Source organism: Carcharodon carcharias, chromosome 8 (genome assembly GCF_017639515.1).
Source record: "Carcharodon carcharias isolate sCarCar2 chromosome 8, sCarCar2.pri, whole genome shotgun sequence".
Lineage (NCBI taxonomy): Eukaryota > Metazoa > Chordata > Chondrichthyes > Lamniformes > Lamnidae > Carcharodon > Carcharodon carcharias.
In genome coordinates, this window is record NC_054474.1 from 24,993,894 (window position 1) to 25,021,113 (window position 27,220).

General features: G+C 43.9%; 1 long non-coding RNA gene across 1 annotated transcript in view; it reads left to right on the forward strand.

The window, feature by feature from the left end:
• Positions 1-26,959, forward strand: part of LOC121281335 — a 46,988-nt gene extending 20,029 nt beyond the window's left edge. The window contains exon 2 of the long non-coding RNA XR_005943863.1: positions 26,213-26,959. This is a non-coding gene — a long non-coding RNA (uncharacterized LOC121281335). The remainder of the gene's footprint in view (positions 1-26,212) is intronic.
• Positions 26,960-27,220: the final 261 nt, after the last annotated feature.

Here is a 27,220-nt window from a genome sequence, read left to right on the forward strand (position 1 = left end):
TCAGGCTCTAACACCCCAGAGCTCCACAGAGGGATGGCCAGCCCTAAACACATCAATACATTGATCCATGCCAACGCAGTACTCACCCTTCCTGAGTGCAGCAGGTCACTAAATCTCTTGCAGCATTTGACCCAGGCGCACCGCACAGCATCATGGCTGCCAACCAGCACAGCCACCTCTTCCCAAGCTCTTTTTGTAAGTTGCGGTGGCCTCCTCCTTCCATCCCTGGGGACAAGGACGTCCCTCCTGGCAGCCACCTCCTCCAGGAGGACAGCGAGGAACTTACCAGAAAACTGGGGTTGGGCCGAGTGTCCACCTGACCTGCCCTCCCGCTTGGCGTCTGCAGCCGTATTGGAATCCATAATTTTTAGTCACCTGCTGACAACACCGAAGATGTTTTCCTCACTGGCAGCCTTCCAGGGCCTGACTGTGCCAGTTTTAAACTGGCCACTGGGTCACCATTGGACCCGGCAGCTGACAGGCCCCCCGCCCACCCCTTCCCAAATACTGGGGAGCCACCGTTCATGCTCAGCAGGCCTTAATTGACCAGCAAGCGTGAAATCCTGGTTGGGCGGGTGGTGGGCTGTTTCCCGCCTGCTCCCAGGCCCGCTGACCGTGCCCGCCTGCCGAACTCAAAATTCAGGCCAGTGTGTTTGGATTTGCAAAAGTCGTTCAATAAAGTGATGCAGAAGAAATTGTTACACAAAATAGTGCTCATGTGAAGGGCGGTAATATATTAGCTTGGATTGAGGAGTGGTTAATGAAAACAGTGAATAGGAATAAACAGCTCATTTTCAGTTTTGCAGGTTTCAACTAGCGGGCTGCCTAAAGATCAGTTCTGGGGCCTCTGCTGTTTACAGTCTACATCAATGACTTAGGTGGGGAGGCCAAATGTAATCTATCCAAGTTTGCTGATGATGTGGAACTAGTGTGAATGTAAGCTGTGGGGAAGATACAGACTGCAAGGAGCCATAGACAGGTTTAGTTGGTGGACAAGAAGGTGGCAGATGGACTATAAGGTGGGTAAATAAGAAGTTACCCACTTTGCTAGCAAGAAGAGAAAAGCAGAATATATTTTAAAAGGTGAGAGTCTAGTTAATGTTGGCATGCTGAGAAATTTGCTTTCCTGGTACATAAGTTACAGAAAGTTAACATGTGGTTACTTCAAGCAATTGGGAAGGCAAATGTTGTGTTAGCCTTTATAGCAAGGTTTTGGATTATATGAGTAAGGAAGTCTTCTACAATAATACAGGGCTTTAGTATGGCCATACCTGGAGGAGTGTGTTCAGTTTTGGTCTCCTTAAGAGTAGACTTGTCTTGGAGGGGGTGCAGTGCAGGGTTACCAGCTGAGGCAGGTAAGGAGAACCCAGAGGGCAGGAGTGTCAGCTTCTGCAAATGTCCAACAGGTTTGGGTTCTTTCAGCTTGTCTGGATGAGAATGGGGGGCTGCAGGATGGATGAGTGACTGACCATGGCATTGTGGTACAGGAAGCCATCCAAGTCGGGGGGGAGCAAAAAAGAATGTAGTGTCAGTAGGGGACAGTATACCAAGGGGGATTGACACTGTTCTCTGTAGCAAAGAGGGAGACTCCAGACAGCTATGTTGCTTGCCTGGTAGCTGGGTTCGAGACATTTGCTCAGCGCTGGAGAGGAACTTACAATGTGAGGGGGAGGATCCAATGGTTATGGTCCATGTAGGGACCAATGACATAGGCAGGATGAGGAATGAGGTTCTGCATAGCCAGTATGAGGAACTAGGCACCAAATTAAGAAGCAGGAACTCAAAAGTAATAATTTATGGTTTAGCACCTGAGCCACGTGCAAATTGGTATAGGACAAATAAGATTAGAGAAATGAATGTGTGTCTCAAAACTGGTGTGGGAGAAGTGCGTTCCAGTTCATCAGGCACTGGAACCTGTATTGGGAAAAGTGGGACCTGTACCATTGGGATGGTTTACACCTGAACCATGCTGGGGCTGGTATCCTCATGAGCCACCTAACTAGGGAAGTAGAGAGTGTTTTAAACTAAATAGTGAGGGCAACGGATAAAATTTAGGAAGATGTGGTAAAACAAAGAGTAGCAACAAGGCAAAAGAGAAAGGTACTAATATGGGAATCATAAACAGACAGTGACAGGAAGGGACAGAGAGTACATATCTAAGAGAAAAATCAACAGATAAGGCTGGACACTACAAAATAATAAAAGGACAAAACTAAAGGCTCTGTGTCTAAACGCACGTAAGATTCAAAACAAAACAGATGAACTGATTGCACAAACAGAAATAAATAAGTAAAATCTGATAGCCATTACAGAGACATGGCTTCAGGATGACATAGATTGGGACCTGAATATTGAAGGTACGTGACATTTAGAAAGGACAGGAAGTTAGGAAAAGGTGGAGCGGTGGATCTATCAATTAATGAAGTTATGAGCACGTTAGAGAGGATGACCTAAGTTCAGGGAACCAGGATGCAGAAGTGGTTTGGGTTGAGATGAAAAATGATAAAGGCTAGAAGTCACTTGTGGGAGTGGTGTACAGGCCTCCTAATTGTAACCACATGGTAGGACAGAATATAAAGGAAGGGATAATGGGAGCTTGTCAGAAATGTAGTGATAATTGTGGGGGATTTTAATCGACATTTAGACTGGAAAATCAGATAGGCAGAGGTGGCCTTGATGAGGAGTTCATAGAATGTTTTTGGCATAGTTCCTTCAAAAGGCGTTTTCTGGAGCTAACCAGAGAGCAGGCGACATAGATCTGGTATTGCACAAAGAGACATGGCTAATTGATGACCTCATAATGAAGGCACCCCTAGGTAACAGTGATCATAATATGATTGAATTTTACATTCAGTTTGAGGGAGAGAAGAGTCCATCAAAGACCAGTATTTTAAAATTAAATAAAGGCAAAAATGAGGGCATGAAAGCAGAGCTAGCTAAAGTGAACTGGCAAATGAGGTTAAGGGATAGGTCAATATAAATACAGCGGCAGACATTTAAAGGGATGTTTCCGAATGCAGAGAATAGATACATTCCAATGAGAAAGAAAAATTCCAAGGAGAGGACACACCATCCGTGGTTAACTAAAAAGTTCAACACGATATCAAACTTAAAGAAAAAACAGAATTGCGCAAAGATGGGTGGCAGGTCAGAAGATTGGAAAGAATACAAAGAACAGTAAAGAATGACAAAAAGATTAATGAGGGAAAAAATTTGAGTACGATAGTAAGAGTTTCTATAGATATTTAAATAAGAAAAGTAACAAAGTGAGCATTGCTCCTATAGTAAGTGAGTCTGGAGAGCTGATAATGGAAAACAAGGAAATGGCAGATGAACTGAACAGATATTAGTCTTCACTATAGAGGATGCAAATAATAACCTTGATATAGCTGTAAATCATGGAAGGGAGGGAGGAACTCAGAAAAATAACTGTGACCAGGGAAGTGGTATTGAGCAAATTGTTGGGGCTGCGGGCTGACAAATCCTTGGGTCCAAATGGACGTCATTCTAGGGTCTTGAAAGAAGTGGCTGATGAGATAGTTGATGCATCAGTTTTAATTTTCCAAAATTCCCTCGATTCAGGGAAGGTTCCATTAGATTGGAACATAGCAAATGGAACTCCTTTATTCAGAAAGGCAGGGAGAAAGAAAACAGGAAACTATAGGCCTGTTAGCCTAACATTTGTCATAAGGAAAATGTTAGAAGCTATTATTAAAAATACTATAGCAGGGCACTTAGAAAAATTCACAGAAATCAGGCAGAGTCAGTACGGGGTTTTGTGAAAGGAAAATCATGTTTAACCAATTTATTGGAGCTCTTTGAAGGAGTCACATGTGCTGTGGATAAAGAGGAACCAGTGGAAAAACTGTACTTAGATTTCCAGCATTTGATAAGGTGCCACATCAAAGAATATTACAGAAAATTAGAGCTCATAGTGTAAGGGGTAACATATTGGCATGGATAGAAGATTGGTTAGCTAGCAGGAAACAGAGAGTTGGCATAAATGAGTCTTTTTCAGGTTATATGTGAACATATGAATTAAGAGCAAGAGTAGGCCACTTGGCCCCTCAAGACTGCTCTGCCATTCCATAAGACCATAAGACATAGGAGCAGAAATTAGGCCATTTGGCCCATCGAGTCTGCTCCGCCATTCAATCATGACTGATAAGTTTCTCAACCCCATTCTCCCGCCTTCTCCCTGTAACCTTTGATCCCTTTACCAATCAAGAACCTATCGATCTCGGTCTTAAATACACTCAATGACCTGGCCTCCACAGCCTTTTGTGGCAATGAATTCCATAGATTCACCACTCTCTGGCTAAAGAAGTTTCTCCTCATCTCTGTTCTAAAAGGTCTTCCCTTTACTCTGAGGCTGTGCCCTCGGGTCCTAGTCTCTCCTACTAATGGAAACATCTTCCCCGCATCCACTCTATCCAGGCCTTTCAATATTCTGTAAGTTTCAATCAGATCCCCCCTCATCCTTCTAAACTCCATTGAGTATAAGCCCAGAGTCCTCAGATGTTCCTCATATGTTAAGCCTTTCATTCCTGGGATCATTCTCGTGAACCTCCTCTGGACCCTCTCCAGGGCCAGCACATCCTTCCTGAGATACGGGGCCCAAAATTGCTCACAATGTTCTGAATCTGGTCTGACCAGAGCCTTATAAAGCCTCAGCAGCACATCCCTGCTTTTATATTCTAGTCCTCTCGAAATAAATGCCAACATTGCATTTGCCTTCTTAACTACTAACTCAACCTGCAAGTTAACCATAAGAGAATCCTGGACTAGGACTCCCAAGTCCCTTTGCACTCCAGAATTCTGAATTCTCTCCCCGCATTTAGAAAATAGTCTATGCCTCTATTCTTCCTACCAAAGTGACCTCACACTTCCCCATGTTGTATTCCATCGGCCACCTCTTTGCCCATTCTCCTAACCTGTCCAAATCCTTCTGCAGCCTCCCCGCCTCCTCAATACTACCTGACCCTCCACCTATCTTTGTATCATCTGCAAACGTAGCCAGGATGCCCTCAGTTCCTTCATCTAGATCATTAATGTATAAAGTGAAAAGTTGTGGTCCCAACACCGACCCCTGCGGAACTTCACTAGTCACCGGCTGCCATCCTGAGAAGGACTCCCTTATCCCCACTCTTTGCCTCCTGCCAGACAGCCAATCTTCTATCCATGCTAGTACCTTGTCTCTAACACCATGGGCTCTTATCTTACTGAGCAGCCTCCTGTGCAGCACCTTTTCAAAGGCTTTCTCGATGTTGAAGTAGATAACATCCACTGGCTCTCCTTTGTCGAACCTACTTGTTACCTCCTCAAAGAATTCTAACAGATTTGTCAGGCATGACCTTTCCTTGATGAAACCATGCTGACTTTGCCCTATTTTATCATGCACTTCCAAGTATTCTGAAATTTCATCCTCAGTAATGGACTCTAAAATCTTACCAACAAATGAGGTCAGGCTAATCGGCCTGTAATTTCCTGTCTTTTGCCTCACTCCCTTCTTAAACAGGGGGGGTTACATTAGCGATTTTCCAGTCCTCTGGGACCCTCCCTGACTCCAGTGATTCCTGAAAGATCATGACTAATGCCTCCAATATCTCTCCAGCTATGTCCTTCAGAACTCTGGGGTATAATCCATCTGGCCCAGGTGATTTATCCACCTTCAGACCTTTCAATTTTCCTAGCACTTTCTCCTTGGTAATGGCCACCATACTTACCTCTGCCCCCCGACTCTCTTGAACTTTGGGGATGTTACTCATGTCTTCCACCGTGAAGACTGACACAAAGTACCTATTCAGTTCTTCCGCTGTTTCTTTGTTCCCCACTACTACTTCTCCAGCGTCATTTTCCAGTGGCCCAATGTCCACTTTTGCCTCTCTCTTACCCTTTATATATATAAAAAGACTCTTGCAAACTTCTTTTATATTACTGGCTAGTTTACCCTCATATTTAATCTTCTCCCTCCTTATTTCTTTTTTAGTTGTCCTCTGTTGGCCTTTGTAGGCTTCCCAATCCCCAATTCCCAATCCCACTGCTCTTCGCCGCATTGTCTGCTTTCTCTTTAGCTTTTATGCTGTCCCTGACTTCCCTTGTCAGCCATGGTTGCCTCATCTTCCCTTTAGAATGCTTCTTCTTCCTAGGGATGAATTTTTGCTCTGTCTCCCAAATTACCCCCAGAAACTCCTGCCATTGCTGTTCCACTGTCTTTCCTGCTAGGCTCATCTCCCCGTCAATTCTGGCCAGCTCCTCCTTCATGCCTCTGTAGTTGCCTTTATTCAACTGTAATACTGTTACATCTGATTCCAGCTTTTTCCTCTCAAATTGCAGGGTAAATTCTATCATATTATGGTCACTTCCTCCTAAGGGTTCCTTCACCTTAAGCTCCCTTATCAAATCTGCCTCATTACACATCACTAAATCTAGAATTGCCTGTTCCCTAGTGGGCTCCACCACAAGCTGCTCCAAAAAGCCATCTCGTAGACATTCCACAAATTCCTTTTCTTGGGATCCACTACCAACCTGATTTTCCCAGTCTACCTGCATTTTGAAATCCCCCATGATCACTGTAACCTTGCCTTTCTTACACGTCTTTTCTATCTCCTGGTGTATCTTGTGCCCCATGTCCTGACTACTGTATGGAGGCCTGTACATAACTCCCATTCTGGTTTTTTTTACCTTTGCGGTTCCTCAACTCTACCCACACAGATTCTACATCTTCTAACCCTACATCATTTCTTACTATCGATTTAAGTTCATTTCTTACTAACAAAGCAACCCCAGCCCCTCTGCCAACCTGCCTATCTTTTCAATAGGATGTATATCCTTGGATATTTAGCTCCCAGTCCTGATCCCCTTGCAGCCATGTCTCTGTGATGCCCACCACATCATACCTGCCAATTTCAATCTGCGCCACAAGCTCATTTACCTTATTTCGTATACTCCGTGCATTCAGATACAACACCTTCAGTCCTGTATTTCCTGTCCCCTTTCTCATTGTCGTCCCTTTATCTGATGTGCTTGAAGTTAGATTCCTAGCCCTTTCCAAACACTCTGTCCTATTTTGTGTTCTGGGGACTTTAATAGCCTCTCCTGGGCTCTCCTTTTTTTCATTTTTTTCATAATTTTCCATGAAGTTGAATCCACACCCCGATACACTAACTTGCTGCTTTGTTTCCCATTAGTCTTACTTCTTGAAGTTTTATCCTTCCCTCCTCCCCCCCACTTCCTAGTTTAAAGTCCTGTTGACCACCCTATTTACCCTTTTCGCTAGAACATTGGTCCCAGATTGGTTCAGGTGGAGACCATCCCATCGGTACAGATCCCTCCTGTTCCAATGCTGATGCCAGTGCCCCACGAAATGGAATGCCTCTTTCCCACACCACTCCTTTAGCCACGTGTTTACTTCCATTATTCTCTCGTCCCTATGCCAATTTGCACATGGCTCGGATAGTAATCCGGAGATTATAACCCTTGAGGACCTGTTCTTTAATTTAGTTCCTAGTTCCTGATGATCCTCAAACAGGTCCTCTTTCGTAGTCTTACCGATGTTATTTGTCCCGATGTGGACCACAACAACTGGATCCTCCCCCTCCCTCTCCAATATCCTTTCAAGGTGGTCAGAGATGTCCCTCACCCTAGCACCTGGCAGGCAACATACCATGCGAGACTCTCGATCCTGCTTAAAAAGGATGCTATCAATTCCTCTAATTATAGAATCCCCTACAACTACCACTTGTCTTTTTGCTCCTCCCTCTTGATTGGCCTCCTGATCCATGGTGCTGTGGTCAGCTGGCTCATCCTCCCTACAGCCCTGTTCCTCATCCACACAGGAAGCAAGTACCTCGTACCTGTTGGACAAGGTCAAGAGCTGAGGCTCCCTTGTTGCTGAACACAGGATCCCTCTGCCTGCCTCACTTGCAGTCACGCCCTGCTGACCCTGACCACTGACCGAACTTGAATTACTTAATCTACCATGTGTGACCACCTCCTGAAACAAAGCGTCCAGGTAACTCTCCCCCTCCCAGATGTGCCGCAGAGTCCAGAGCTCGGACTTCACCTCATCAATTCTGAGCCGGAGTTCCTCCAGCAACCAACACTTGCTGCAGATGTGGTCACTGCGGCTCGCAATGGGATCTGCCAGCAACAACATCATGCAGCTACAGCACATCACCTGCCCAGCCATCTTGACTTAGATAATTAATTTATTAATTAGCTTTGCAGTGCTTTTTTTTTCAAACTTGTTGCAGATTTCCTACCAACCAATCAGGTCACAGCTTTCCTGTGATGTCACCTTTTCAGTTTTGGCTTCAGTTACTCTATGCCCCAAGGTCACCAGTCCAGTGCTCCTCCCTCCGAGCCTGCTCCCTGGAAACAAGGCTGCAAATCCCTGAGGTAAGCTAGATTTATACTCACCGCTCCAGTGCTTGTCCCTCCGAGTCTGCTCCCAGGATTTACCCACCAATCAGCTGCTTTTTCTTTAAAATTCACTTTCAGAAGAGTGTCCCTCACAGGTCTGGTGTAGTGCTGAAGGCACTGCCTCTTCCTCTCTCTCTTTTCTTTTAGGTTTGAGGAGGGGGGGAGGGATGGAAACACTACAGCAATGTAATGTTTGGGGCTATTTTATTCAATAAGATCATGGCTGATCTGAATGTAACCTCAACCCCATATTCCTGATTACTTTGTTAATCAAGAGCCTATCAAGCCCTGCCTTAAAAATATTCAAAGGCTCTGCTTCCACCATCTTTTGTGGAACAGTTTCAAAGACTCTCAACCCTGAAAGAAAAACTTCTCCTAATCTCTGTCTTATATGAGTGACCCTTATTTTTCAGCAGTGACCTCTAGTTCTAGATTCCCCCACAAGAGGAAACTTCCTCTCCATAGCCACACTGTTCAAGACTCTTCAGGATCTTAAAGGTTTCAATTAAGTCACCCTCTTACTCTAAATTCCAGTGATACAATCCTTACCTGTCCAACGTTTCCTCATAAGACAACCCACCCATCCCTGTTACTAGCCTAGTAAACCTTCTCTGAACTCTTTCCAATGCATTTACATATTTCTTTAAATAAGGAGACCAGTACTGTATGCAATACTCCAGATGTGGTCTCACCAATGCCCTGGACAACTGAAGCATAACCTTCCTACTTTTGTAATCAATTCCCTCACAATAACTGATAACATTCTATTAGCTTTCCTAATTTTTTGCTGTGCCTCCATACTAACCTATCTGGACCTGGGGATTTGTTGGGGAGCAGCCTCAATAATTTGCTCAATACCACTTTCCTGGTAATTGTAGTTTTCCAGAGTTCTTCCCTCCCTTTCATTTCCTGATTTACAGTTATTTCCAGGATGTTACTTGTGTCCTCTATAGTGAAGACTGAAGAAAAATACCCTTTGTAAACACAGAGACAAAATATTAATTCAAAACCCTGCCCATAGCCTCTGCATCTACACAAAAGTTTCTATCTTCATCTCTGATAGGTCCCACTTTTTCCTTAACTAACCTTTTAGCATTAATGTATTGGTAAAACATCTTTGGGTTATCTTTAACTTTACTTGCTAATCTTTTTTCATGCCCTCTCTTTGATTTCCTTATTTCCTTTTTTACTTTGTCCCTGCACTTCCTATATCCCATAACCTCACTTGCCAGCTCACTTAAGCTAGCTCTGCTGTCATGCCCTCATAATTGCCCTTATTTAAGTTTAAAATGCTAGTCTTGGACGCATTCATTTCTTCCTCAAAATGAATGTAAAACTCAATCATATTATGATCGCTGCTACCTACGGGTGCCTTCACTAAGACATTATCAATTAATTCTATCTTGTTGCTCAATAACAGGTCTAGCATAGCCTGCTCTCTGGTTGGCTCCTGAACATGCTGTTCTAAGAAACTATTCCGAAAACAATCTATGAACTCCTCATCTATGCTACTTTTGCCTATCTGATTTTTCAAGTACATATGTAGATTAAAATCCCCATGACTATTGCTGTACCTTTCTGGCAAGCTCCCATTATACCTTCTTTTATACTCTGTCCTACTGTGTGGGAAAAGCTGGTCAGACTTGGCTTGTATGCGCTGGAGTTTAGAAGAGTAAGAGGCGACTTGATTGAAATGTGTAAGATCCTGAGGGGACTTGACATGGTGGATGTGGAGAGGATGTTTCCTCTTGCGGGAGAATCTAGAACTAGGGATCACTGTTCAAAAATAAGGGATCGCTCACTTAAGACAGACGAGGAGGATTTTTTTCTCTCAGAGGGTAGTGAGTCTTTGGAACTTTCTTCTTCATTAGGCAGTGGAAGAAGAGCCTTTGAATATTTTTAAGATGGAGCGAGATAGATTCTTGGTTAACAAAGAGGTAAAAGGTTATCGGGGTCGGCAGGAATGTGGGATTGAGGTTCCAATCAGATCAACCATGATCTTATTGAAAGGCGGAGCAGGCTCGAAGGGCCGAGTGGCCTACTCCTGCTCCTAATTCATATGTTCGTATATTGGTATGTAGATTGATTGCCCAATGAGAAGAAGTTAAGTAGAATGATCCTATATTCTCTAGATTTCAGAAGAATGAGAAGTGATCTCATTGAAACATATAAGACCCTTCAAGGGCTTGACAGGGTCGATGCTGAGACATTGTTTCCCCTGGCTGGACAGTCTAAAACTAGAGGTCATAGATTCTGAAATGAAGAGAAATTTCTTCACTCAGAAATTTGTAAACCTTTAAAATTCTCTACCCAGATGGTTGTGGCTGCTCAGTTAATTAGTATATTCAAGACTGAGATCGATAGATTTTGGATACAAAGGAAATCTAGGGATGCAAGCAGTGAGGTCAAAGATCAAAATGCTATGATTACATTAAATGGTGCTCTCGAGTGACCACATGGCCTAACCCTGCTCCTATTTCTTTTTAAATTCTTATAAATTCAGAAATAATCCCATTGCTTATTTTCTGTTGCTTATAGGTGTTGTTCATCTTTCTGTGCTTCAAATGTTTGTCTGATCTTCCATTAAAAGATGCAAAGATCTTCCCCTCTACGTCTTCTTGCAACAAAGCATTCTGAGGTGTTCCAATCAGAAAACAGTATCCTTTCCCTATTCAGGCTATCAAAATTCTCCATAATTAAAAAAATAAACTCTATTTTATCTCCTTTTAGTCTCTCTGCTCCAGTGGAAATATTCCCAGTGTTATTATGTATCTTCTCCTAGCTATTGCTCCTCATCCCTACTGTCACCCTGGTGAATTTAAGCTGTGCTCTATAACCTTAATGGGAAGGACTTGTGAATGCCCATTTGACCTAAAATTAATGAGTTTTTAACCACTGAAATTTGGGTTGTGATCCATTCCCAGGGGTCCTTGGGGAAATCCTCTGAGTCGTCCGATTTTAACAGCTGGACAGTCACCTCTTGACTGTTTTGATGAGGAAATCATCAAGTGGCATGCAAATAATATCTGGTTGTTGGGGCTTCCTCCTCTTGTTCCCAACAGGCTGACTGCTTACATGGCCTCATTCCAGCCTAACAGTAAAAATCAGCTCCTATAACTTTCTCCCTAAAGCTCTCCACTTGCTACCTCTCTCCAACATGCAACCACATCTCAAAATCTACCTACTTCTTCTTTCATACTTTTGGTTATCTCACCTAACTTTCTTTCTGCTTGAATATACATTGCAGATGAATGTAAAATTTCTGTCCACGTGTTCAATTTGACAGAAAGCGCAAGTAGATACATTTTGTAATGTTGTGATCCCAGCTATGGGATAACAACTTGTTAGGATCTGGCTTGATAGACCATAATTTTTTAAATAATATAACGTGTGGAAGAACCAAGGGTAAGAAAGTAAGCAGCAGACTCCAAGATTAAATTGAATCTTTACTATACAAATTTGAACAAAACAAACACAGGCAATAATGACTAAATAGGCACACTGAGCTAATAAGATAATGATTCTAGACAATATGAGCTTTTACCTTAAACTCAATCCAACAGACTTAGCCCAGTTTAACCTTTTTACTGTGGCTTTCACTCTGGGAAGCTTTTAAACATACTCATACTCTGGGAGGGCGTTCCTTTTTTTCTGGGTCTAGCAGCACAGGTCACAGCTCAGATCTATTCTTACCAATATGATCTCCTGGACCAAGTATAGGTGTCACTGATGGTCACATGCCATGATCCACCAGGCACACATATACACTCCTTTAGCGTCTTTTCCATAGTTCTCTTTATAGAGCTACTTGATGCACCCAATTCTCTAGAACTCATTATTTCCCTCTCTAAACATACAGAACTGTGTTCTCTGGTTAAACACAACAGCCTCCAGGTCAGCTTCTGTTATGCCTACTTTTCCTTAAAAAAACCCCCCACCAGTTTTCCTTTTAGAGCAAAGTTCCATCCTCAGCTATTTTCTCCATAGCAACCTCAGGGCTTTCTTGCTTCTAAAAGCCTCTCAGTTGGGTCAAAAGTTCAAGTGTTGTTTGTGAACACCCAGGCATACTGAACAAAACTGAAACAAAACAACCCCCAATTCATCTTAAACTGAAACCAAGACTCTACATTCTTAACCTTTAATATAATCTACAATTGAGGCAGTTTTAACAGTAAGATGTACAAGGCAGTGTGATATGGTATTTTTACATGGAGATCACATCTGTTCAGTACATACATGGATATACAAAATGAACTGCTTGTGACAATTTCCATGAACAGGCTGCATGAGTCACCTGGTTTTCTTTCTAAAACGTATTAAATGTCTCTCAATTGTACATACTTTTCAGGTTGCAAATCTGCTTAGCGGGCTGCATCTTCACCAATGAATGCTCTTCCACTCAATCTTTTGCTGCCAATTCCAATCTATGTTCACCCTTTTAGCTTGCATACCTTTAATGTTCTTAACCTCCAGTTCCATTTAAATGCAGTCAAGGAACCATTTAATTTCCTTCAGATTTTGTTCTTTTAGCTTTCCAAAGAAGTAGTTTCTTTTTATCACCTGCAAGTCTAACAAACAGCTATCACTTCTTACTTTTGATAGCTTCGCCCCAAGTCCATCTTTACCTGTTGACATTCAATAGCTCCTCCATTACTGTATTAGGTCTCTATAAGTTCTAATTCTGTTCAAAGCCTGATTACTGTTCCCATATTTGGGCAGGCTGTTCTCGTATCACTCTCAAACTTATGGCCAGATTATAAATTTAAAACTCTGCCTGGTAGGGGGTTACTCTTATAGCTCTACCATTCAGTTATTTTGACTTTTCTTTACATGTTTGCTACCTTGATGGCCAAGTTTCACCTGAACTCACCCATCTTGCTCCTTCCAAGCTATAGTATCTTGAACCCTTTTCCTCCATCCTGTGTCCCATGATGTTGAAACCAACACTCACCATATAGATCTTTTCTTTAACTCATTCTTTGCAAAGATTTCAAAACAGGCATCCCTCACAGGGAGAATTTAGCCCTCCCCTGTTGTCCACTGGACTCCTTCCCCCCCCCCTTTCCTTACTGCAAGCCTCCACAATTAGCTCCATGTCTCAACATGCCAGTCATTGGCTTTGAGCTGTTATGACTGGTCCCTGGGAGTGTCCCCTAATTTGTTATGATGCCAGATGAGATACCCCAATTTGTTAACTTCCCAAATGGGCCCCCAGTTTTGTTATGCTCCCTGGCGAGAACTGACTCTCTTTCTTTATTCAACACCCTTGGTTGGTCACAACACGGGTAATTAAAAAGGATCCCTTCCCTCATGGATACCTATTTCTAGTCCAAATGTATTTATGTTTTAGAAGGAGCCAATTTAACCAGACTTTCTTGAATCCAGTTTATTAGTTACTAAAACACGAGAAAAAAAAATAAAAATGCAGCACACGTACACACAGACCAGAAATGAGAAATTGAATCCAAAAATAAAAGTTAAAAAAGATATATGAATCAGTCTTTGGCTTGTCCATGAGCAATAGATGGCGAAACTTTGTTGCCATTAAGATCCTGGTAGAGCTGACTTTGGCAGCTGAGCAGTTGGTTCTGCAGGTTAGCTGAATGAGTTGTCCTGTTTCCTTTTTGACTATAGCTTTGCTGACTTGACTCCAGCCACAGAGAAAGAGAGAGAGAGAGAAAGAGAGAGATAAGAGACTTTTACCTACAAGCTGCAGGGATGCCTAGTTGCTGTTCTTCTGCTATGACATTCACAGCACACAATAGCATACCAGAACTAGAATACACCGATCAGGTTTGCAGCTGGCTTTTTAACCCCTCTTCCAGTGTATTCCTGGAAGCAAACAAAGATATCTTTCGCCCAGAATCTGCTTTCTTTCAACTCAGGCCATTTCCACATTCTGAGCTATAACTCAACAGGAGATGGTTTCTGCTGAGATGTGGTAATCAGTCTCCATTGTCTCCGCAACCACAAGAGGTTAAAGCTCAGTACTTGCATTGCCTCTCTCCCTTTAAAATGTCTCTGTCTGAAGTGGGCCTTGACACTTTTTTAGATGTTGCATTCCAGGGCCTCTCTGGACTAGTCGGCCAATTGTAATCCACATAGAAATTTTCTAGAAAGAGGTTACTTTACATTCTCAGCCAATTTTTGCTTGTATGTCCTTTTTTAAAAAAAACTCATGCCTCACTTTAAAAATTCTATATGTCTGTAATTCAGTTCTGTGATCTGCTGTCATGACAGAGCACAAGGACATAAATGGTCCTAAGTGAATACTTCTACATTATGTAAAAATAAGTTATTGGGGAAACACCAGGGAATTAATCTCCCAGTAATATTTAACTATTGTGTACCACGATTCACAGTGTGGAGGAATAAAATACTTATTTCATTCACAATTATACACGTATTTTCCAGCTGTTGCGGAAAAACGGAGTGAACACTCAGACCCTGGAGGCTTGTCTAGGAAGTCTTTATTAAAATCGTGATATCACAGAGAGCCTATTCGCATACAACAGAGCGAACCAGTCTCTGACTAACACCTCTTTACACACATAGATATAGCAAAAGGTTCATGACAGAAACTTGGGCAATTACAATAGTTTCAAATGGCTTCAAAGGATAGCGATCAGTGTTAATGATTTAATGATTAGACAGGACAATGTCAATGGTTTAGCAAATAGACAGGACAATGTCGATGATTCAGGAAATAGTTAGTGTTAATGGCTACATATCTTGGACAATGCACACACAATAGTGTTTTTTCTCTTGAATTTTGCAACCGTAACTGACATCCGGAGCCCCTTAGTCTGGGAAGATAGCACTGGCCCTTTGATTTGCTAATTTATGTGCTGGCTGTGCGACTGTTTGGGGACATTCTACAGTAATTTCATTATACATGTATTTTAATTTCCTTTCCCAATTATACATGTCATTTATTTCATTCACAATTATACATGTATTTTATTTCATTCACAATTATACACGTATTTTATTCCTCCACACACAGAGAAGAACATAGGTCTATATTTCCATTTTGCAGTAATCCTTGTAATCCAGGTACAGTATCACACAATGCAGACAACAGTGAATCAGGCTGGAAATATTCAGGGTGCCCAGATATGTTTGTAGATGATTAATCAACTTTATGGCATTGTTTAAGTATAGCACTTGACTAGAAGGTGTCCTTTTACATGCGAATGAGAGAGGGCAAAACAGAAAGGGCTCCTCACAGTTTAATAAGAATGATGGACCATGCGGTCAGCACATGTTGACTGTCGCATGACTGCCACAGGCCAGAGAGGAAATAACTGCTGCTTCCTGTCTAAAAGTCTGTGACTGAGTAATGATTAATGAATGAATGATTATGGTAACAGCGAGGAAAAGCACACTGCTGAAACAATTACCAGGCTGGAAAACAAGCTGTATCAGCTCATGGCAATTCAACAGCACTGGTTGGTTGGGAGAAATGGAATGGTACATTAAAACATTTACTTCTGGTAGTTTAATTTCAAACTTCAAAATATGTTTGCCGTTGCAATTAGTGAAAGATTTATTAATGATACTTTACAAAATTACGGCAATGATATGACCACAGGAGTTAACAATTCCCATCACTAATAAGGATTTTTTTCTTATTTTTCTCTATTTTTCCTTAGTTCTGTTGAAGAGTCTTACAGACTCGAAACGTTAACTGTGTTCCTCTCTGCAGATGCTGTCAGACCTGCTGAGTTTTTCCAGGTATTTTTGTTTTTGTTTTGGATTTCCAGCATCCGCAGTTTTTTGCTTTTAACTTATAAGGATCATGTTGGTTTTAATATGATTAGTCCACTATAAGCATTGGATGGTATGTCATCTTCGAAAGGTGCTAAGACCTTCCTCACTAATCATGGTTAGTGCAGGGATCAAGAGCAGTGAATGGGGCTCCCATATTTGCTGCTGTCACTTGGCATCAATCAGAGCTCGCGGGTTTAAGTTTATTCCCTTCAAAGAGCATGAAATTGGGCTGGATTCTGCTATCAAGATAACCGTGACCGCTGTTACATGGAAATCAGGCAGCTACTTCTGGCGACTGCACACACACAATTAAATGTGAAAATCCATAAGTTACCATCTGCGATGTGGTATTTCTCCAAAACTTATTGACATCTCACTATCTAGTTCCCCATTCAAATACATTGAACGGTAGGAAGTTCCTGTACAGTACATGCTTACAGGTACACACACCAGACAAAGTTATGACTTGCCCATTTTAGTACTGTGATAAGCTTTAATTGTGGTCAAACAACTGCTCTGGGGCTGAAAGTTTTTAAAGTTGGGAAATCTCATTCCTTTGGCTTTTAATTATTTTTGGAGATTTGAAAAAATGTCGAATGTAAATATTTAAATTTTTTTTATTTCTGTCAACTTTATATTTTTCTATCTTAAGCCAATCTTTTTTCTCCCTCATTAATTCACATTCATATTTAACATTTAATTAAATATTGTAACCTACACCTCCTGGTTCCATTTCTATACTCCTCTTTTTTCAGTTTGATTGGCTAAAGTCCCAAATATCTCCCAGACCTCCTGTCAAGAGCATTGGGCGTTTTAATTCTATATGCATTTTCAATATATTTCAGTGGGAAGTCTAGGGACAAGCCTCTGAGAGCAAATTTGACTCATGCTCTCCAAAGTGAGTAGGCCATGCTCTGAGTTTGAAGTCCCCCTGGGAACTACTACTGTGTTTATCTCAGACACTGGGAAAAAGTCCACCTTCTACATCTACCAGCTGATGAATGATGACCACCTTGATGACCACCAAACCTAACTAATAAAACTGGCTGAGACCTGAAAATAAAAACTCAGGTGTGGTGCGATCTTTGGAGGGAACTAAATATTTGTACAACGTGATAAGGAGATGGGAAAAGCTTAGTGAATTGCCCAGGATTACCTGGCCAATATGTTATAAGTGGTATTTTTGTTAATGGCTCAAGTGGAAATGACAAATTGTTAGTATCATTTGCCTGACGGATGGTATAATTGGTGAGGACTGTGGAAGATAACCATCATAATGGATGACCATTGCAAAGTCTATAAATAGGCCACTTGGCCAAATGATTTGCTCCCATTCTGGTCCAGCCAGTGAAGGCAATGACTAACTAGACTATGAAGACCACAGGTCACAGATATGATCTTAATTCCATGGTGAGCTACTCTGTGCTGGAGGCTGGTACTTCAGGTTAGGGAGATAAGAAGCAGCTAAGGACTAAACTCATATATGTCATCCAGTGGCTCCTTATGGAAGAGGATACAGATTATGAGAAGAGGATTGTGTTTAGCAATGCTGCATTGGTATCCTTTAAAAATGATTATTACCCATTGCATTTTGAATAATCTCAGTTCGTACATAATGAATGACCACTTGATGAGACGCTGCTTTGTGACTGTACCACAGCGAAGAACTGACAGTTTTGGAAAAGGGTGAGTGATGCAAAATTGTAAGTGAAGAAATCACTTCATTTTATAAAATCATTGTATTTAATCCTGCCTTTCCCAATTGAGTGCTGATGGCATCATTAGAACTGGTCTTGAGGGGTTATAAATTAAGGAAATGCCTTATGCCATCAATAAGAAATATATGCATACTACAAGACAGTAGGAAAACTGTACTTTGCTCCTATGACTAAACACCTAATTGATAATAAAATAAAAACTCACAGATATCAGTTATTAATAGCATCATTGCCCCAAAATGTAATTTTAGCGCCCCGCTGACAAATTTACAGCATTATATTGTATCGTATTTCAGTACATTCTTTCTGCCTCATATGGGCTGCTTTCAACATGCTACAGCTTCAAAAGGCCCTGAGCCAAACTCATTTAAGCCATCTGTTGTGCTGCATGACATATTGGAGTATGAGCTTTTCTAGTTTTGTAACTGAAGCAGCCTGCTACTACTGTGCATGTAAATGAATAAATGTGAAGTAAATGAGGCCTGAGGTCTCATATTTGGTGGACCCCAGATCAACCCATTCTGGCACAAGGATTGAACCATGTGCCTCATTTTGCAGACTGATGCAAGCCATTGCCTCAGCCATGATTTGCAAGTCACAAGGTCTTTGAAGATGTATGAAAATATTCAGCAATGTATATGCACTGTTCAAGAAGACCAGATAAAAGTTTTGCAATGCATGTGATTTTTCAAGAACCAAACGCACTGAGAGAAATAAGTGGAATTTTCTCAACACAGGTTTCTGTTAACCCAATAGCTGCTTAATTTTCCAAATGCAGCTTAGGTTGTCTGAGGGCTAGGGTGGCATTAAAATTGGGGTCTTCACATTTAAAAAGCTCTAAACAGTGACAGTAAACTAAAAGTGTAGCCAACAGGCTCATTAACCAAGAAAATATTTTGGTTAGAAACTGCTGGTGATAAAGCTTTAAAAAGATGGATGAACGTAATGAGATTTTGTTTGTTTTCACCTATGTGTATCACACGGCACTCTTTGAGCTTAGCATACATGCAGTGCAATTTTTTTTTATCAAAGACAGTACTGTGTATAGTAGTGGAAAGCAAGATTTTCATTGAAGATTTCTTTAGCAGCTTGAATAGAAAGGGCAGCATTTTTCGCTTGGCGGGCAGGTGGGTGTGTGTCCGATTCACTCGAGTGTGAAATAATGTGTGTTGACATCAGCTGAGGGTCCCGATGTCAACGTGCACTCTCGCGATATTTCACTCAGTGGGCGCGTGAGGGAGACGGAGGCGTATCCGCCTTTAATTAAGAGTCCAGTTAAGGCCCTTCACACACCAATTGTCTTCAAAGTTACGGAACCTGTGCGATTTTTTGGCCATCGCACGGGCAAAATGGGCAGGCGGGCAGGCCACAATTTGCAAAAGCTCATCCACAGGCCGGATAAGAAGGGTCAGCAGCGCTGTCAATGTGAGTAGTGAGGAGTTTTGGAGATTGTGTGCTGCTGGTTGCTTATGTGAACTGGACTGCTTCATCTTGCTTCGGGGCTGCATTCTGAGCATTTCTAGGCTTCACTTTGGGAATCGTTGTTGTCTTCAAGGCCCCGGGAGGATTCAAACTGTGTGGGCCCTTCCAGGTATCAGACAGCCTTCCATAACCCTGGTAATGGGGATTGTGGTCTCTGATGGAGACACGTCCTCTGAGGAGGAACAGAGAGGCAGAAGGAAGAGGAGGCCAGGTGTCCCAATGCAGCTTCCAGGAGAGTGATTTTTGGGAGACGAGGCGCAGACACAAGGAGCACAGGGCCAGCTGGCAGTCCAAGGCAGAAGGGGCCACAGAAGACGGCACTATCCCACTGCCAAGGTTTACAGCCGGTGATGCAGCTACCTCAATTTGTCCAAGGTGCAATGCCGAAGGATGCTCTATCTCTCAAGGGAGACAGTGAACTCCATTTGCCAGAGGATTGGGCCTGAGATCAGCTCTGATTGTATGGATGGACAACCCATGCCAGTGGCTCTGAAGGTCACAGTGGCCCTCAATTTCTATGCCTCCGGCTCTTTCCAGGGGTCAGTGGGAGATCTTTGTGGAGTCTCCCAATCAGCTGTCCACACTTGTGTCAAGCAGGTGACAGACGTTCTGTTCAGGCGGGTATTGACCTTCAGCCATTTCCGCATGGATGAGGCCAGCCAGGCTGAGCAAGCCAGAAGCTTTGCAGTGATTGCTGGGTTCCCCCGTGTCCAGGGTGCCAACGACTGCACACATGTAGCATAAAGGCGCCAGTGGGTCAGCCGGGTGCCTTTGTCAACAGGAAGGGCTTCCACTCTATTAACATGCAGATAGTGTGTGAACACACGATGCTGATTCTACAAGTCTGTGCAAGGTACCCAGGCAGCTCCCATGACGCTTACATCCTGAGACACTCCCAGGTGCTGAGGCTTTTCAGTGCTCCAGCCCGGCTGGATGGATGGCTGCTGGGTGACAAGGGCTATCCCCTCAAAAGGTGGCTCATGATGCCTCTCTGCCACTCAAGATCAGAGGCTGAGCAGTGGGACAATAGGAGCGTGTCTCCACAAGGGTGTTGGTAGACAGAACCATAGGTCTTCTCAAGATGAGCTTCTGATGCCTGGAAGTTCAGGGGATGCACTGCAATATCACTAATAGTGGTGTCATGCTGCGCTCTCCACAATCTGGCACTGCCAAGGGGGGAACCTACTGGAGGAAGAGGATATTGATGCAGCTGCTCTGGCAACAGATGATGAGTCCAGAAGTGAGTCTAAGGACGAGTACGGTCAGGAGAACACTGAGGAGGTAAACGCTGACCGGGACAACCTCCAAGGAGGCAGGGACAACTGAGACACTTTGATCCAATGCTCCTTCAGTTGGGCTCCAAATAAGAACCACCATCGCGTGCCAGGGCTGCAGCGTCCATATAGAGAGGAACATTTCCTTGGCCAGAAACATATACCCTCTGCCTGTGCAATAAAGGGCAGAACTTTCCTGTTAGCGTGTGGGTTTGGGACCCGCACACCGACATGCAAAATGGCACATGGTGACATCGGGCAAGCGTCCTGATGTCACCGCACGCCATTGCAATATTTAGTTGGGCGGGTCCGATGTGCACCCACCATTAATTAACGGGCCACTTAAGGCCTTTGAGGTGCCAATCCGAGGCAATTTTTTGGCACTCGTGCGATCTTCGGATTGGCGCATGGGCACAACTGGCAGGCGGGTAGGACACATTTGTATAAACCTCATCCACGGGCGGGAGAAGAGGGCTCAGTGGGATTGCGAGTGTGCCCTGTCAAATATTGATTTTTCAAAGTTACTGATACTTGTCTGTGTGATCTGCAATACTTCAAAATGCATACCAGCTGCTTGGTCTGGACTCACAGCCTTCAGGTCAGCACTCTGTAGTGAGGAATCTATTTTGGGCCTGCAAGTTTCAGGAAGCCTTCCCTTAGCCTGGGAATGGGAGCTGAACTCTCCACTGGAGGCACCTCCTCTGAGGAGGAAAGAAAGGCTAGTAGGGGGAGGAGGCCAGGAGTGCACATTTAGCCTCTAGGGGAGCCACCTTTGGGAGGAGAGGCGCAGGCACAAGGTGTGCAGGGCCAAGAGGTAGCCTAAGGCGGAAGTGGCTGCAGAAGATGCCACTATCCTGCTGCCAGGGTATACAAGCAGTGAAGCAGCTACCTCAATATAAGGAGGCTCCGTCTCTCAAGGGAGACAGTCAACAAAAAATGTCAAATGATTGGGCCTGAGATCTCCGCGAACTGTGTGGCTCTAAAGCTGCTCTCAACTTCTATGCCTCTGGCTCCTTCCAGGGTTCAATGGGTGATCTTTGTGGTGTCTCCCAATCAGCTGTCCACAGTTGTGTCAAGCAAGTTACAGATGCTCTGTTCAGATGGGCATTGACTGTCATCCATGACCACTGGGACGATGCCAGTCAAACACAGTGAGCCAGAGGCTTCGAGGCCATTGCTGGCTTCCCCCGTGTCCAGGGTGCTATAGACTGTACACGTGGCCATCAAGGCGCCAGCAGGTGAGCCCGGTGCCTTCGTCAACAGGAAGGGCTTCCACTCCATGAACGTATAGATAGTGTGTGATCACCAGATGCTGATTCTACAAGTCTGTGCAAGTCCCAGGCAGCTGCCACGACACCTACATCCTCAGACACTCCCAGATGCCAGGGCTCTTCAGTGCTTTAGCCTGACTTGATGGATGGCTGCTGGGTGACAAGGGCTATCCCCTCAGAAGGTGGCTCATGACAGCTCTCCACCATCCAAGAACAGAAGCTGAGCAGCGGTATAACAGGAGCCACGTCTCCACAAGGGCCATGGTGGAGAGAGCCATTGGCTTTCTCAAGATGCGCTTCCGATACCTGGACCGCTCAGGGGCGCCCTTCAGTACCCCCCAGATCATGTGTCAGTGATAGTGGTTGCATGCTTCATTCTCCACAATCTTGCACTGGAAAAGGTGGATGCAGTGGACGACAAAGATATAGACGCAGTGGCTGCGGCTGCACACAATGAATCCAGCAGTGAGTCCGAGGATGAGCATGCACAGGGAAATGCTGAGGGGGTAGACGCTGACCTGGGCATACTCCAGGGAGGCAGGGACACCTGGGAGGCTGTAATCCAATGAACCTTCAGCTAGCACACCATCGATGGACCTCCAGGACAAGCCTGAGCTGCAGGCTCCATACTCGATACCTAAGTGCAAAATCTGCCTGGATAGGAACATTAACCAAGGTCCTTGTTAATAAAGCTGAAAGTCCCACAAAGCACACATAACATTATTGGTAACCAACCACCTGCAGAAGAAAAGAGGCTCCCTCAGCCATGGTGACATGTCTGAATTTAATATTACAACCAAAGGAAATTAAGGAAACAAAATGACAAAGGTGTTAAAAATCACACCAATTCATTGTGGGCCAATACAAAAGCACCAGTGATAAACACATGGTGTGCCTAAGGTGCCTTATGTTTATGTTTTCAGGTGCTAGGTTTTGGTGCTGCCCCCTCGCTGTGACTGGCATCTGAGACAGCCTGCTGACTCTGCTGTTCTGTTGGCCTTGATGACCTTGGCGGCCGTCCTCTGGCCCGTGGAGCCTGTGCTGGCCCCACCTGGGAGGGAGCTGCCAGTTCCACAGCTGGCATCTTCCCAGTCGTTGCAGCCTCATTGGATGCAATGGTCACTGGCAGAGGGGTGGAGGATCTGCTGCCCTCATCCAGAGCACCTTGAGAGGAGCCCGCAGAGACTACAGGCAACTGCTGCGCCAACGTGAGGTCACTTCGGACCTCCTTGCTGGATGGATGAGCATCAAGCTGGGAAACTTAGTGCCCAGGCCATCTCTCACACTGGCACTAACCAGCTGAGGTCAATGCTGATGTGAGGGCTTGCTCGTCCACGCACATCCTCAGGAAGCCCTGATTGGTGTCCTGGAGGAAACTCTCCATGAGATTTGCCACTCTCTCCAAGGACGCATGTCGTTTGGCCAAGAGGCTCAGTGCATCGCCGATAGTCCGTGTAGACTCCTCCACCATGGACACCAAGCCAAGCGTACTCTCATGTATCTCCACCAGATGCTCCCGCACACCCGGCCGCATTTCCTGCGTTTGCTGCATTGCAGATGACTCCAGAGGCACATCATCAGGCACTGACTAAGCATGTGCCTGGTCCCCTGCAGTCCTCCAACTGCTGGTGCCATGGGCACTCTCTAAGTCTGCCAGCTCCTCCAACAACTGTGAAGTGTCCTCACCGCTGAAGCCCTTAACTGCTCTTCTCACTGACGCATGCCAACACAGTACTCACCCTTCCCGATCGCATTAGATCATTGGAGCACTTCTGGCACTGTACCCATGTGCGCCTCACCATGTCGTGGTTGCTCACCCGAAATGCCACCTCCTCCCATGCCCTCTTGGTGAGGTGTGGTGGCCTCCTCCTCCTGGTTGTGGGGACAAGGGTGTCCTTCCTGGCAGCCACCTCCTCCAGGAAGGCTGCGATGCACTCCTCGGAGAAACGCGGGGCTGATTGCCTCTCCAAACCGCCCTCCTGCCTGCAGTGTCCAACCGCACTCGAATCCATAGCATGAGTACAGGAGATGTCCTTCCGTGGCGGCCTTCCGGGGTCTGCCTGGGTCGCTTTTGAATCAGCCGCTGGGTCGCTACTGGACCAGCCGGACATCATTCCCCTGCCCCCGCATGCCCCTTCTTGGAGCTTCCCAAGCCTCCTTTCACGCTGGGTGGGCCTTAATTGGCCCACCAGCATGAAATTGCCTTCCGTACCTGATCGTGGGCGGCGGTCAGCTCCCGACTGTCCCCGCCGAGCCCGCCCACCAAAGGCAAAATTCTGCCCACAGTGTTAATTTTTCAAGGTGATTATCGATGTTAATGTTCAGTTAGTTCCTCTCCCATCTTATGGAGTTTAGGCTTCGACCCTGTTATCCTCATGCTTGAAAGAGCAGTTGTATGTTCACTCGGAGGAGATTGAAAGAAGACATACCACCAGATTAAAGAAACGCATGGCGCATGGTTTGTGCAAACTGATATATGGGCCCAATTTTAACTGTGCAAGTGGGTGGGTTTGGAATGAGTTAAAATCTGTACCATTTTTGCAAACATGATAATGTAATGGTCCAGATTTTCCTGCCATATGGCAATGTACAACATAAATCCACTGCCTAATACATGGATAACTTACTCTGCATTTGCCTACAATTCTAATTAGCATTGGTTGCAACAGGCATAGACACAAATCAGAAATGGCACAGTCCCTAGCCAATGTCCTGACTGTCAATTCTGGTTAGACCATTCTTGATAACTGTCCTGCTAATGCTTGGTTTTGCATGCCATGGATTAAACATTTGCACATGGATTGATATTTAATTGTTGCTTTGTTATTTTTATGCCTTTATTTATTCTGGAGTTACACAAATGTTTAGAGTAGTTGACCAGTGACAATGCAATTTTTAAGTACCTCTCTTTCAGCAAGTCAATGAACACTTTCAATCAGCACAAACATATTAGCAGGTCCTATGTCGATCAGCAAACACAGCAATTAGCATGTCATTTAAATGCAATCAGAAAATGCATTCGGTCAATTAATCAGAGCACTGGCCGGGCTCCAGCACATTACTTTAAGTCTAAGTGGCAGTAATGTCATAAGTGGCTTAAATGCTGGAAAATCATGATCATCATTGATTTTAATGGAGGTGGTGCCAAGATATTGTCCTTCTAACTGATTTTGCAAGGTTAATGATGGAATGCTGTAAAAGTCCCAAGACAGTATGGAGTGGTATACTTAATGGGCATAAATCACGCCAAAATTTCCTTTATCTTTTGCATAATTCAAGGATCCCTGAAAATCTGGGCTAGTGGGCCTGAATTTGCTGAAAACAAGAACTGAAGAGGGAATAGTGTATGCCATGATTATAGTGCTGAAAACCCAGAAAAATACGGCGTGTGTGACTTATGCCATTGTGTACACCATGCCAGTTCCTGGTACCTCTGTGCTGCTTCACAGAGAATTACGAGTGTTCTGCCCTCTATTGAAATCAGTGGTGCCATGGCATTTGCTGTGTTAACACCACTCTGATCACCACTGCCACTTAAAACATTACAGAATAGCACTGGAGGTCTCAGAATTAGTGAAATATGCAATTGCTCAGCAAGTTTTGATACAGTTTGAATGAGGTTTCCATTAAATTAAATTCCCTGGGTCTGAAACATTGAAGGAGAGTTATAATCAAAAGCAGTTATTTAGAATGACCTGATTACTTTGTATATTGAGGGATTACATTGATTTATATAAAAACTTAAGTCTTGTAACAGAACATGTAAGGAGTTCCTGCTGTTGTACAGTGTGGTCCTTTCATGTTAGTCCATCTGATTATAAAGAAAGGAAACATACACAATTTTGCCAAGTACATTTAACCTTTGATTGAAGTGCAGTTTGTAAATAATTGAACTCTCAGCATTTGACCAATAAGATGTCTGGGGCCCTATAATCCTGATTCAGGTCAATACACGAACCATGTTTGGGGTAGAGTGGGAGCAAAACAAAGCTGTATTGTATGGAGGTGTGAGTTGTGTGTGCAAGGGCTTAGCAGCTTCAAACTTGATCAAATGAATTTTACTTCAATGTCAGAAAGTGTTGGAAATGCTCAACAGGTGAGGCAGCATCTGCAGAGAGAGAAACAGAGTTAACGTTTCAGGTCAATGACCTCTTGTCAGAACTGGAAAAAGCGAGGTCTGTAACTGTTTAAGGTGGTAGAGAGGCAGAGTGTTGTGAAGATGTGCTTTTTTTTTTGAAAGAAACAATTTCTAATTTTTCTTTTCTGGCAGGGTTTTTGAAAAAAACTGAAGCCCTGTAACAGACAATGGGGTTGCCCAGGCAGCTAAAATACACAGCTTGCATTCCACCAAGTGGGATGGGATAAAAGGCAGTCAACCCCCCTGGGCAGCTTGAAAGACCTCATCTCCTGTTGGCTTTACGCTATCCTGAAACTTTGCAAATGTTTTTGAGATGAGACATCAAAATGCAATTGCTTATTCTAAAACAATGTCTGCAGCATGGACTAATGGAATTTGCCGTCAGGAAATATTCTTCAGCCATCAAGGTACTTTAAGGGACTGTGTTACCAAACAGGAGAGAGCTCCAGAATGTTGTACTGAAACAGGTGGCTGAAGTTGTTTGTCCCCTCTGCTGCTCTCTCTCTGACGTATTATGCCCGGATTTGCAAAGTAACCACACTGAAAAGAGAAATCTACTTCAAACCGAGATCTTTTGGGAGCAAAATGTGGAAATGTGCTCCATAAAACTACCCTTAGGAAGACAACTGAACAAATGGCCACTCTGTGGAATCATCACATTGAGAACAGCCAAAGAACAGCTAACCGTATACTCCTTTGTTTTATCTTCGTCACGAACTGTAAAAACTCCCTAAGCCTATCCTGTTATTCTGCCATCTGTACTAGTGTGTGTATGGGCCCAGGGAATGTGTGTTGTGTATGAATCGTGGTTGGGATTTATGTAGCTGTGTTTTGATTTGGGAAATAGTTTCAATAAACTTATCTTATTCTTTGTTTAAACTTTGGAACTCTGTTCCTCAAAAGGCAGCTGAAGCAGAGTCTTTGAATATTTTTAAGGTGGAGGTAGGTAGATTCTTGATAAGCCAGGGGGTGGAAGGTTATTGGGGGTAGGTGGGAGGTTACAATCAGATCAGCCATGATCTTATTGAATTGCGGAGCAGGCTTGAGGGACCGAGTGGCCTACTCCTGTTCCTAATTCATATGTTCATATGTTAGCCTAAGAAAAACCTGTCTGACTCATTCTTCGCAATCTGAAAGTGT